Here is a 13,902-nt window from a genome sequence, read left to right on the forward strand (position 1 = left end):
AGGTGGGCCAGGGCACTTTTTACTTCCCTTATGGAAGGTTTTTTCCCCCAGGCTAATAATAGCCCATGTGACCTCATTTTGAGGCTAGGGGCACTCTGTTTTAGGCCTAGGTAGCACATTGTGCTTAGAGGTGTGCTTAGTAGGCACAGACCTAATTTATTAGGTTGTGTGATATCATTGCTTTGTACTTCACTTCACATTGCTACTACTGCAATACTACAGTCGTATTTGCTCTCTCCTACTTGTGTACTCATTCTCTTGCATCCATATCCAACATTTGGTATCAGACCTTCAGGTTCCACACTCCCGTGAACTTCCGGAGACCTTCAGGTTCCACACTCCCGTGAACTTCCGGAGACTTCCCTCAGCACGTGGGCTTCTAGAAGACAGCTCAAAATACTGAAATCGGCCAGCAGAGCAGCAATTCAGGTCGTCGCCATTTTTTCCTGCACTGGGGAGCTTTCTCTCTAACTTTCGTCTCACCGAAATCAACACCCAGGAGCTTCCTAGAGCTGGTGCGCAGCTATTCCAGCATGCTGTCGACCTGTTCCAGCCCTGTTCAGGGTCATAAATGTCAAAAATTGCTACGCAATAGTTCCCTACAGCACGTGGGTAAGAAAAAAATTAATTTTTGGCTGTTTCCTCTCTTCCCGAAGCTTGTGGGTACCTGCAAGTGTCCATTCCAGGCTTGGAAATTGGGGATTTCGACTCCCGTGAACTGCTGTAGCAGAAATTGTTGTGTAGGCAGCACGTATGCACTCTATTGGTTAAGAAATTACCTTCTAGTCAAGGGGCTTTCTGCGTTTTCGTGGTTGTATGCCTTGTTTATGCTTGGTACAGCAAGGAAAGTGCTCTCTCACTCAAGCATTGAGTGTACAAATTGGGGATTTTATGCCTAATATAGTTCAGCAGTAAGAAGGTGTATTGGGAACTACAAAGTGGATGCTTTGCTCTCAGTTTGAACACTGAGAAGGGATTTACAGTTTTGGGACAGCAAGTGGATGCATTGACACTGCTCTTGTGCAGTAAGAGTGAAGAAGAACTATTGTGCCTATCTCAGAAGAGATCATTTGTTTGGGATTTCTATTTTCTATTTCTTTGCAGGTGATTTGTGCAGTGACACATATTGTCATGGGGAAAGACGGTGTTCTTGATTTGCTTTCAGCCGAGAACAAGCTTGATGGCAGTAATAATTATCCTTTGTGGTCTTATATGATGAAGCACATACTTGTGGCTAACGGGCTTAGCAAGATTGTTGAGGGTACTGAGGTTACACCACCTGATAATGACTCTGCTACTACTTCTACTGTCACACATAGTAGAAGAACACCTCCTTCACCACCAGTGCCATTCACTGAGGCTCAGCAAAAGTGGGATGAAAAAGATGCAAAAGCACATGCAATGATTGCATTGTTTGTAAAGACTAGTATCATACCGCACATACGGTCTTGTCAGATGGCAAAAGATGCATGGGACTGCTTGGCAAATTTGTACCAGGTATGAAATGAAGCCAAAGTTGCCTATCTTAAAAGGCAACTGGAGCATCTTGTTATGCATGAGGGAGATGCAATGGATGATTTTCTCACCAAGTTCAAGGACTTGCGTGAATAGTTAATCTCTCTCGGTGAGGAGATGTCAGATGGTTCATTGGTCACCATTATCCTAAATGGTATTCCAGATTCTTATCAATCACTTGCATCCACATTGCGTCTTATTATGAAAGGGAATCCAGACTCTTTCAAGCTTGATGACTTGGTGCAGGTGTTGTTGCAAGAAGAGCAATTAAGAGAGAATCGGAATATTATGAAGGAAGGGGATCAGGCCTTTTATGCAGGGCAGAAAGGGAGAGGGAAAGCTGCAAATAAAGTGGCTGGAAACAAAAGCAAAATAGCACCAAATCAGCCCTCTCCCAGTGGGGAGAAAGAGGATGCAAAGGGCAAAAAGAAGGGAAAGCTGCAAATAAAGTGGCTGGAAACAAAAGCAAAACAGCACCAAATCAGCCCTCTCCCAGTGGGGAGAAAGAGGATGCAAAGGGCAAAAAGAAGGGCAAGTGTCATTATTGCAGGAAGCCAGGGCATCACATCATTGAATGTTGCAAGAGGCTTGCAAAGGAGAAAGAAAGGGGCACAAAGCCAGAAGCAAATGTTGCAGTATCGGATACCCATGCAAGTGAGAAGAAGGAAGTAGCAAACTACACTCACATTACTCATGATGATGATTATGATGAGGAGTGGGCATTTACGGTAGTTTGCAGCTATGATCCTTCTATGCATGATGATGTATGTCTCTCTGTGGCTAGTACTCAGGAATGGTACTTTGACAGTGGTGCTAGCAAGCACATTACAGCACACATAGAGCTATTCTCAGACTTTGTGACTACCTCACAAGGGGGTATGGTCACATGCGCCAATAACTCCAGTTATCCAGTGCAGGGAGTTGGCAAGGTTGTGTTGAATTCAGCCCACGGTGGCTCTTTCACATTGAGTCACGTGTTGTATGTGCCAGGTATTAGAAAGAATCTTATATCCGTCCCTGCAGTTGCCTTGGGAGGATTGGATGTGAAATTCTCAGGACCAAAATGCACAGTGCATGATCTTGAGGATGCAGGCACCATAGTGGCTTCAGGCACACTCCGCAAAGGATTGTATAGGCTGGATCATTATGCAACAAGTACACATGATGCTATGGCAGTGGTAAAGGAGAGGGCCAATGCTGAATTATGGCATGCACGGTTTGGTCACTTAAACTTTAAGAGCTTACAGAGACTCCATGCACATGAGATGGTGTTAGACATGCCACAGATACATGCCCCTGGAAGACATGTTTGTGAGGGGTGTATATTGGGAAAAATGCATCGGGCTCCATTCCCGAAAGATGCCACTGTAAGAGCTGTCTGCAAATTGCAGCTTATACACAGTGATGTATGTGGTCCCATGAGGACACACAGTCTTGGTGGTTATGCATATTTCCTCACTTTCATAGATGACTTTTCATGCTTTACATGGGTGTATCCTTTGAGGCATAAGTCAGAGGTGTTTATCAGGTTCAAAGAGTTTCTTGCCATGCAGGAAAATCAAACCTCAGAAAGGGTGAGTACATTGCGTACTGATAGAGGTGGAGAGTATATGTCAGATGCCTTTCATGGTCTTTTGGCAGAAAAGGGAATTATACATCAATGTACAGTGCCATACACTCCCCAACAGAATGGGAAGGCGGAACGAAAGAACCGTACTATGATGGAAATGGCACGGTGCATGATTAAGGCTAAAGGCCTGCCCCCAAGTTTTAGGTTGGAAGCAATCATTTGCGCCAATTATGTGTTGAAATAGGTGTCCAACCAAAGCTCTCCAAAACATTACACCTTGTGAGGCATGGACAGGCAGGAAACCTACAGTTCAGCATTTTAAAGTATTTGGATGCCTGGCATATGCACTTATCCCTGAGCACAAGCGGGGAAAGCTTGATGATAAGGCTGCAAAATGCATTTTTGTGGGATATAGCACTGAAAGCAAGGGCTACCGGTTGTATCACCCAGGTACACAGAAAATTATTGTGAGCAGAGATGTAATGTTTGTAGAGGATTCAGTCCTACCATTGCAGTCCATTAGGCAGCAGCCCGGCCGCACAGTCTATACACATGACATTTTTGAGTTATTCTTGCCTTAGAAGGAAGGAAACACAGCCCCACAGTTGGGCCCTGTGTTGGAGCCTTTGACAACCACAACTCATCCCATAAATCAGCAGGAAATTGTAGTTGGTTTATAGCCAACTAGCACTTCTCATGATGTGCCACAGGTTGATGTGCCTGAATCTTCCAGAAGGGTACCTAGGTGGCTCACCGAGACACTAAAAGGACAGCCCTCTTGATATGCCTTTGTCAAGCAGGACGAGATTGGGTGCACGCAGAGCTCAAGGTCTTTATAGTGAGTATGCATTGGAGAGCACATGTCATGAAGAAGAGCCTGTCTCATTTGAAGAGGCAGAAGAGGCAGAAGAGGATCCGCATTGGATGGCAGCCATGAAATCAGAATTTGATGTAATCATGAAGAATGGCACATGGTTTCTGACAGACTTACCAGTGGGCAAGAAAGCAATTGGTGTGAAGTGGGTCTATAAGATCAAGAGGCATGCAGATGGCTCAGTGGAGAGATATAAGGCTCGTCTTGTGGCCAAAGGGCATGCACAACAGAAAGGCATTGACTATGATGAAACCTTTGCCCCCACTTCTAGGATGACTACTGTCAGGAGCTTGATAGCATTGGCTGGTCATCATGCATGGGTTATACACCAGCTGGACATAAAGACCGCATTTCTCAATGGAGATATTACTGAGGAGGTCTATGTACTTCAGTCCCTAGGTTTCAAAGTTAAGGGACAAGAAGCTAAGGTGTGCCGGTTGTAGAAGGCCCTTTATGGTCGTAAGCAATCACCTAGAGCTTGGTACGCTAAAATTGATTCCCATTTACTTTCATAGGGCTTTGTACGTAGCTCAGTAGAGAGCACTCTATATATTAAGAGTACTAATGATATGTTTCTCGTCATTGTACTTTATGTCGATGACATGCTGCTTACAGGACCTCAAGAGGATCATATTGCAGCCTTTTAAGGGTGAATTATAGCAAGCCTTTGACATGTCAGACCTCGGTCCTCTGCACTACTATCTTGGGATACAGTTTATGCAGACAGAGAGGGGCATATTTTTGCAGCAAAGAATGTATATTCAAAATTTGTTGCAGCGGTTTTCCCTTCAGGACAGCAAGCCCGTGGGCTACTCCTGTGGAGCCAGGTGTGCAAGGTTAACTCTTGAGGATAGTGGGGAGCCGTTTGATGGCACTCTTTACATGCAAGTTGTGGGATCATTGCTTTATGTGTGCAACACTAGGCTGGACATACAGTATGGGGTTTCTCTGTTAAGCAGGTTTATGCGCACTGCCCAGGAACAAAACATTGGCAAGCAGTGAAACGGGTGTTTAGGTACTTGAAAGGTACTATGCATCTTGGATTGTTCTATCCCAAGGGGGGAATGTCACGCTTGCATGGATTCAATGATTCAGACTGGGCAGGAGATTATGACACCAGAGTGTCCACCCACAGCCGGTTATTGCTTCTACATTGGAGATGCATGTGTTTCATGGCTTAGCAAGAAGCAACCAACTGTGGCCACCTCTAGTTGTGAGGCAGAGTACAGGGCTGCTTTCACAGCTACTCTTGAGTGTGTATGGCTCAGGAGATTATTTGCAGAGATCTGGGTATGGAGCAACATGCTCCCACACATCCCTCTACACTGACAGTATGAGTGCCTTGGCGGTTGCCAAGAATCCGATGTTTCATGCTCACACGAAACATATAGAGGTGCACTATCATTATGTCAGAGAGAGACTCTTAGCAGGGGAGATCAGCATGTCTCATGTGTCGACACACGAAAATGTGGCAGACATTTTCACCAAGGCATTACCTCGTGATAAGTTCGAGAGCTTTCGACAGCTTTTGAACTTACTTTCTTTTGGTGATTGAGGCTACATCCCTGTATATGTGTACATTCACCACACATCACTCCAAGGGGGTTTGTTGGGTTTTTATCTTCATAATTGTACCATCCATGGGAGTGCTGGTGGTTGGTAGGTGGGCCGGGGCACTTTTTACTTCCCTTATGGAAGGTTTTTTCCCCTAGGCTAATAATAGCCCATGTGACCTCATTCTGAGGCTAGGGGCACTCTGTTTTAGGGCTAGGTAGCACATTGTGCTTAGAGGTGTGCTTAGTAGGCACAGACCTAATTTATTAGGTTGTGTGATATCATTGCTTTGTACTTCACTTCACATTGCTACAACTACTGCAATACTACAGTCGTGTTTGCTCTCTCCTACTTGTGTACTCATTCTCTTGCAACAACAAGTTCTAGTAGGATCACTCCTACAAGGAAATGTGAATCTGTGAAAGGATTTAAAAGATTGGATGGAGGGTAAATTGCGAGCCAAAGTGGATGAGCAAGATGATGATAGTGATGGGACAAGTTCAATTGCAAAAGATTGGATGGAGGGTAAATTGCGAGCCAAAGTGGATGAGCAAGATGATGATAGTGATGGGACAAGTTCAATTGCAAAAGTACCAATGAACAAATTGGACCAGTGATGGCATGAATGCAATTTTACAAAGGAAAACAAGAAACATCAATCCTAGATGGTGGCGTTGTTGTTAACTTTGTCACTAAGAAATGTTGGGAGTCTTGGGAAAACCACCCCTGGACCACACAAACCTAATAGTGAAACTTGCATGATGGAACACTTCCAAACCCATGGAATTCTCACTGATGTTAAAATCAAAACCTTGGAAATGGTCTTTAAACACACATTTATAGTAATAAATTTTGAAAGCCTGCGGTTGTATAACATGATTCTTGGATGTCCTTACATGCGACAAGCATGATTAGTACATGATTGGGAAATCGATCATATCTATTTGCATAAGGGTGAAGTCAAAGTGGATTTGAAGACATGGAAGACACATCCCCTTGCACGAAATATTCTTTTGGATAAGTCGAACACAACAATATGATCCACTATAATCAAAGTTTGTCAAACATGCAATAAATTTATGATGGAAGAGATTCATGTGAGTCGAACTTTGCACCTTCTCCTCCTGAACTTGATGATTCATAGAATTTGATCCACATACTGGCAACTCCCACTATTTTGAGTGCCTTACCTATTCATGACTCTACATTGAATAACAATAATTTTGTAATAGAAGAGATACGTGCTCAAATCAGAAATCCAAGATGATAAACAAACCAAAAAATAAGCTTTGATGTCAATACCTTCCTCTTGGTAATGTGAACCCCATAGTGGCCTCCACATACCTCTTCATGACAAGCTCTCAAGCAATTCATAATCTCTTCTTGATACAAAACTCTTCTCAAAACATCATTACCTCCTTTATGATACAATGTGTCTCCAATCAATACATGTTTCAAAGCTCCTATGACAACTGCCCTCCTCTTTGAAGCATCCAACTCTCTTTTGGCAAAACCCATCAAAAGGACCTTCTCTTCCTCATAAAAGGTTTCTCTACCTTGATATAATGGTTCTTAGACTGTCATAGCATGCAAATCTTTAGAGAAAACCTGCTTTGCTAACTCATGGGCTCTCATGTTGTCTTCCCTAGATACATGCCATATCTGAAAAGCTTGGAAACAATTTAAGAGCTTCCTCACCTTAAAAAACTAGGTCTTCATCTATATTTGTTAACATTCCAAGTACCTCATACCTGCCTTATAACAAGTAAAGAGTTCCCCTTTATAATCAGTCTTTTAATCTTCCTCTACCTGCACTCCTCAAGACCTTAATTGAGGCTAGAATACTTAGCCTCATTGTTTCTCTTAACTTGAATCTCCTAGCTGCTAGACCACAGCTCTTTACCTTGTTTGCTACAAAAACAAAGCCAAGACCCCCTTTACCCAGACTTCTTTTAAAAGCACCATCAAAGAATAGAGTCCCATCTACATCCTGCAATTCTTCATGCAACCTATGATCAGGAATAACCTACCTATAAATATCCTTAATAGGTTTGGGCTTCACCCTATACCTCTTTGTAGGTTAAAATGTTTGCCATATGGGCCCTCACATTGTCTTCCTTAATAAAGCTCATATCAAACTCCTACAATGCCATTATCCACTTCTGTACCTTTGGGTTATCCCTAGGATACTTCATCACATGAGGTAAACGATTACAGGAAGTAAGCACAACAAAAGGTCTATAAATCAAGTAGGACTTCAGCCTATTTGTAGCATATACAAGTGTCCAGACTAGTAGCTCAACCTCATGCCAGGCCTTCTCAATCTCACCCTTTGCCTTATTGATGATGCAAAAAACAAGTCTCATATGCGACTGCTTGCCTCCTTTCCGCATCAACACTACCCATATTACATGTTCCCAACACTGAGACTTAGATAAAAGGGTTGGCTCCAATATGGGCGCATTATTGTTGGTAGGCTAGACAACTTATCTTTAAGGCTCTCAAAAGTATCCTCTTCAACTTGACTCCATTGAAATGGATCCTGCTACTAGCCTTTTGCAAAGGGTAAACAAACTCAGCCAGCATACACAGAAAGATTTGGATAGATATCTGAGATTTTGAACAAAGCTCATCAATTTTTAGCTAACTTGGGGCTTTCCATCTTCAACAAATTCTCTACCTTTGATGGGTATGGGGCTATTCCATTCTCACTCACTTCATGTCCCAAAAGCACTACTCTAGCCCTTGCTATCTTGCATACAGTTGGTCGGGTTCAATTGAGCTCCATCATCATCAAAATGTTTAAATACAACATCAAGCCTCTCTAATGCAACAACTTGTCATTATATACATAGAAATCATCCATGAATATTCTCACAAAAGTTCCCAAATATGGGGCAAGGATCTTGTCCACCCAACTCTGAAAACTGTTATATGCATGAAACAATCCAAAAGGCATTAATTTGTAGCAGAACACTCCCCATGGAGTCATGAAATTGGTCTTCTTTTGGTCCTCAGGAGCTATTCTGATCTGATAGTATTCACTAAAACTATCACATACTGAGTACCTTTCATGCCCTGCTACTTGATCGACAATCTCATCTTGAAAAAGCGAAGAGGGTAGTGATGCCTCTTTCTCCTTTGTTGATGCCTGCCAACTCTAGTATGCCTTAGCTGCCTATATATTGGCTCGGATGACTGACACAGAATCCGATCCAATATGTTTCCTCCTAGATCTCTTCACAATCTCTCTGTTTTAGCTGGCCTCATTCCTTCAACCCCACAGAAGCACGTTGAACATACCCCTATGCTATGTGGACCTACTGACATTAGTCTAACTGATCTTGATTGATATCGATTCTACTTTTGGAGGCAGAACCACTGACTTATAAACCTTTCCAGGATTAGGAACTTTCATTTTTATGTTACCGAATCCTCCTAACCCTTAGGTTGCCCTAATTTCATGAAGATATGACTTCAAAGAGTCTTTGCTGCGCCCACAGCTGACTTACTATTGACTGATCTGATCGCGCTGATTGTTGAACGACTGACTCAACTGGAGTAGACTTTCTTAGCTCTGAGTAATCCAACACCTCTAAACCCTCTAAAAACTCAAACCACATGAAGATACAACTCTATAGACATCCAACTGATCACAATGAACTCATATAGGTGATCGTAAATGACCAATTTTCCCATAATCTCATCTAACTTCTATCAGGCTTCTGGTTGTCATACTCAACTCAAATAACTTCCCTTGAATTCAAAAAGATCAAAACAACCCTTTTACCTTATCAGTTCACCCCCTAGATACACAACTTCCTGTAAAACTGACACTCTTTTGACCCTATTTGATTGTATTCTCTCAACAGAAGATGGCTGCTTCAATCATGAGACAATTTTGACTTTCCAGGACGTTAGACATACCTTCACAATTGCTCTATCTCAACAAAGACAATCGAAACAACTCAAGCCAAGATTTGAGTCACAAATTCTCATCAATCATGACACATATACAAGCTTTGAACACTAGGCTTTCTTCATGAAAACAAAGATAGGTTGCCTCTTAACACCCCTAAGAAAATGGGTCCAAACATATCAGAAGAACACATTAAAAAACTTGGGGTTTTTCATAGGTAGTCTGCAGTGACTATTCAAACTATAGTGAATAGGTAGTTTGCAATGACTATTCAAACTATAGTGAATTTACAATCACAAACTATAGGTCTTCCCTAAACACACTCAATTCAGCACTCAGACTCAATTCAGCACTCAGTTGACTGATAATAGCAACAATTCGGCATGAATTTGGACTAAACCGTGTCTTTAACACAGAGTCGCCTCACAAAAATCACTGGGGACACATCTCTTGTCTGATTCTCTAGACCTTGGTGCCTTCTCTTCTCCGATTTACCCAATTTCACCTCGATTGCAATGAACCCCACTTCTGTAACTTTCAAAAACTAGAAGACCCTCTGCCTGTAGCTAGTCTCTTCATTGTAGATCCTTCACACACTTCACTCACTCCCTTCTCTTGTTTCCTTCATTGTTTACTTGTCTACTTTTTTAAACCCTTGTGTAAATTATCTCAATTTTCTCTTTTTGGCCCGTCGTCGCCCTATCGCCTTCTGGAACAATTGCGTCGGCTCCCTTGTTTTCCATGCTCCTTCTATTTTGGTTTTTTTACACCTTTTGTTATCCACTCGTGTCGCCATGTTGTTTTTTGCCACTTAGGATCCATGTCATCCTCCTTATATAAATTAGATGTTCCCACATTTAATGTCTATTTTGAGCTTTAGGCTCCTCTCACAATGTCCTAAGGGTAAAGGAGGTCATAAAGTCTTGTTTTCTACCTATGAAAAGAAAAATTGAAGTTGATTCTTAAATGCAAATAACAAATTTGATAATAATAGGAAGAAGTTTCACAAGTTGTAGATTTTGAAGGCAAAAAATACATGGGATTCACAAGCTTTGTTGAAGAAGTAACAAGCTCAAGATAAATAAGGAGTTCAAGATGAATCTAATGGATCAAGAGGCATACAAAAATGAGCTTCAGAAAAATATTTATGAAGGATTTTGAGTATAAGCATGTGAACAAGCTCTAGGACCTTTTAGAAATTAAGAAAATATAAAAATATGAAAAAAGTAGCTTTTTAGAAAGCATGAAAAAAACAAATTAGTTTTTTTAAGAATTGTATAAAAAGGGTTATCCCCCTCCCATTGTAATATTCCTCTAAGAACGTTAATAGAGAAAATATAAAAAATAGGGAAAAGCATCTTTTCAAAAAGCATGAAAGAAGAAAAATAGTTTTTTAAAAGAATTGTATAAAAAGGGGTACCCCCCTCTCATTGTAATATGCCTCCAAAACATTAATAGAACTCCTTATAGAAAGCTTTTCCCCCATCTTTGATTTCTAACAAGATTTACAAGCATTGGATTAAAAGGATAATTTTATTGATGAGTACATAACCAAAGCAATGGAAGCATACATGGCATTGAAGGAGAAAGAGGATAGATGAAGGCTACAACAAGCATGTAAGTATGTCTTTCAAGTATTACTACCTATAAATTTATGTGCATAGCTTTGACATCATTTTAATTTCTTTAAAAATGCCGAGAGGAAACAGTTCAAGAGGAATTGAAAGAGCCACACAATAGAGCTACACGCTAGCCAAGGTGACCGGATGATACACATGCAACAACAACAAATCAAACTAAGACCATATGTCTAGTGTAGAAAGTGTAAGGAACAAGGTCACACTAAGGAAGAATCCCAACTACTTCCCAACTAATAAGCAATGTGCCATTTGTATCAAGACCAATATCTGAAAACAAGAATCTAAGAGTAGTAAAAAGTCAACAATGATAGCAGCAAAACCAATGGCTACTGTTAGCCAGATAGCAACAACACCTCATGACAAGTGTTAGTAATAACAAAAGAAGTGGAGGTAGTAAAATTGGTCAAGGAGTAGGGGTATGACTTGCTATTACTATAATACACCTTGTCATAGAAGACCTGACTATCCACTATAGCAAAGGCATCATAAAAAAGAATTGCATAGATGCTAGACAACAATAGGCTATGGCCCCAGGAGCGAGGGCATAGGTTGTAAACATGGTTAAAATATGGGACCTATAGTACACATGTGACAACTTGAAGCTATGGGGAATGGAAGATTACCATGAAGCGTAGAGAGAGAGAGAGAGAGAGAGAGAGAGAGAGAGAGAGAGAGAGAGAGATGAAATAAACTCAAAGACCATGATTTACCATGAATCAATGATCAAATTAATTAATGTAAGGTTCCCCCCTTCCAAAATAGGGGAAACACTTAAGATAGTCCACTAAGTCTTATCTTGGAGAAAATTTCCTACTCATCGACACCTTAACCATGCAGAGATTCAAGGATACGATTCATAGTAGGTAAGACCTAGTTCTATCCCGTAGGAGGGGGAGCGCGGTCTTCTAAAAATCAAATCACCCATAGGGTAATTGATCATAATTTGGACAACTACTAGTCTTGATTTCTAGAGACAACGCTTTTTTCCTCATCCATGCAAGGCACAGCCGCTCGCCTAGTCTTCTAGAATAGAATTGCTCGAGAACCTATTTATCTAGCATAGGGCTTTCACTTAATATGTTGGAAAGCTACCAGACTAATCGGGTCCACCCGTCCGTAGGATGGTACCATCGGGGCTCTCCCTACTCACGCGTCAATTTGTTTTCTAATTAATCCTACCACATTGTTTGACACAAATGAACATGTTCCTTAATTAAGGCCCTTTTCACAAGGTTTGTTAAAACAACCTTTTTCCACAGTACAATAATACCAAAGACAAGATTTATAAAAAAAAGTTTATATATGAATCAATTCCATACAAGCCATACCGGCTCTCTTATTCTTTTCCTTTATATTACCGATGATTTAGAATTTGGCCTTCCAGTCCTCTACTTGCTGGGCAAAACCCTATGGGACCATACACCTCATCGTGTCAGTCCGCTGGCAAGGACTCAAGCCCGCCTGTTACCCTCTCAGGCTCCGTCGCTCGATCCTCCCGCCCCTCTCAGAGGGATGTCTACGCACTAGGGTGGGCTAATTCACCACACTAGCCTGGGCCCTCAGAACTAGGCAGCATCACAATCACTCGCCTCAATCGGCGAATCTCATTCTCCCAATGGTATGAGGGATACCATGGGCCAACTCCGGGCCTTACTAACATCTCCGCCGTCCGGCTATACAAGCACAAGAACGGCGTAGCGTCAAGGCAGGGAGAGTTATACCTATACCGTAATTTAACCAAGATAACAATCTATTTACTCAACTAAACCATAGGACTAGAATCCATGTTACCTTCTTCTGAAGAATACAATCCTTTTCACAAAGATTTTAGCATTTCAACTTGAGATTGTGATAAGACATTCTTTATTAAGGTATATGCTGTTGTTTAAAAGAATACAAACTTTAACTAGTAAATCAATCAAATAGATCACTCTATTAACAATTAATAGACAAGACAGGGCCATACCTCAACCCCTAAGAATGATATATAATTGAAAAACAAAAAAAATATATACCTTATAGAAATTTATCGTTTATCGTTGTCTTTGCTCATTAATAAGAGTTTCAGAACTTGATATATGAGAATAGAGAGTCTTCTAATACCTTCTCTTATGAATTGAAATCATCCAATCATCCCCAAGATTTATCTCCTCTTACTCGTACTCTGACTTTTCTCTCTTTTGAAGGTCTATGGCAAAATAGCCTTCTCTTGCAGGGCTACGACATACTATTCTTTCTTTAAAAGAAAAGCTATGGAGTTTTTGGTCTCTTTCTTTGAAAAACCATAGCAATCTAATCTTCTCTTCTAAGAGATTAGATAAGAATGAAGGGATATATACATCTCAAGCTCTAGGATTACCTTGATGCTACTTGCTGCCTTCTTACAGTTTTTCCTGTGTAGAGACCTTGACAGAATCAGCAAATTGCTTCGGCTATAACTCTTTGATAAGAACTCAGAATATGGTCATATAACCAGTCAAAAGAACCAAAAGGTATCTATAGCCGCAAATGCACCATCTTTAGAAACGCATTGCTTTTCCACATTTCTAGTATGCATGGACTCTAAATATGTAAAAGTACTCTAAATTCGATCTCCTATCACCCAATATCAAATTTCTATTTTTAGAGATACTTATCTCTTAAAAGAACTATTCTTGTCTTCTTATTTCTTTTAGGATTTTTGGAGCAGCTATTTTTATTCTAGCACTTTTCTAATGTTTCTAGCCTTATTGTCTCACTCTTCTCTAAGTGCACTCTCTTCCCTTCCTGAAATCTATATTAAAAGAGACACATACATGGCTTGGGAGGGACCTTACAATCTCCCCCACTT

Source organism: Cibotium barometz, chromosome 21 (assembly GCF_041138505.1).
Source record: "Cibotium barometz isolate CiBa-2024 chromosome 21, ASM4113850v1, whole genome shotgun sequence".
Taxonomy (NCBI): domain Eukaryota; kingdom Viridiplantae; phylum Streptophyta; class Polypodiopsida; order Cyatheales; family Cibotiaceae; genus Cibotium; species Cibotium barometz.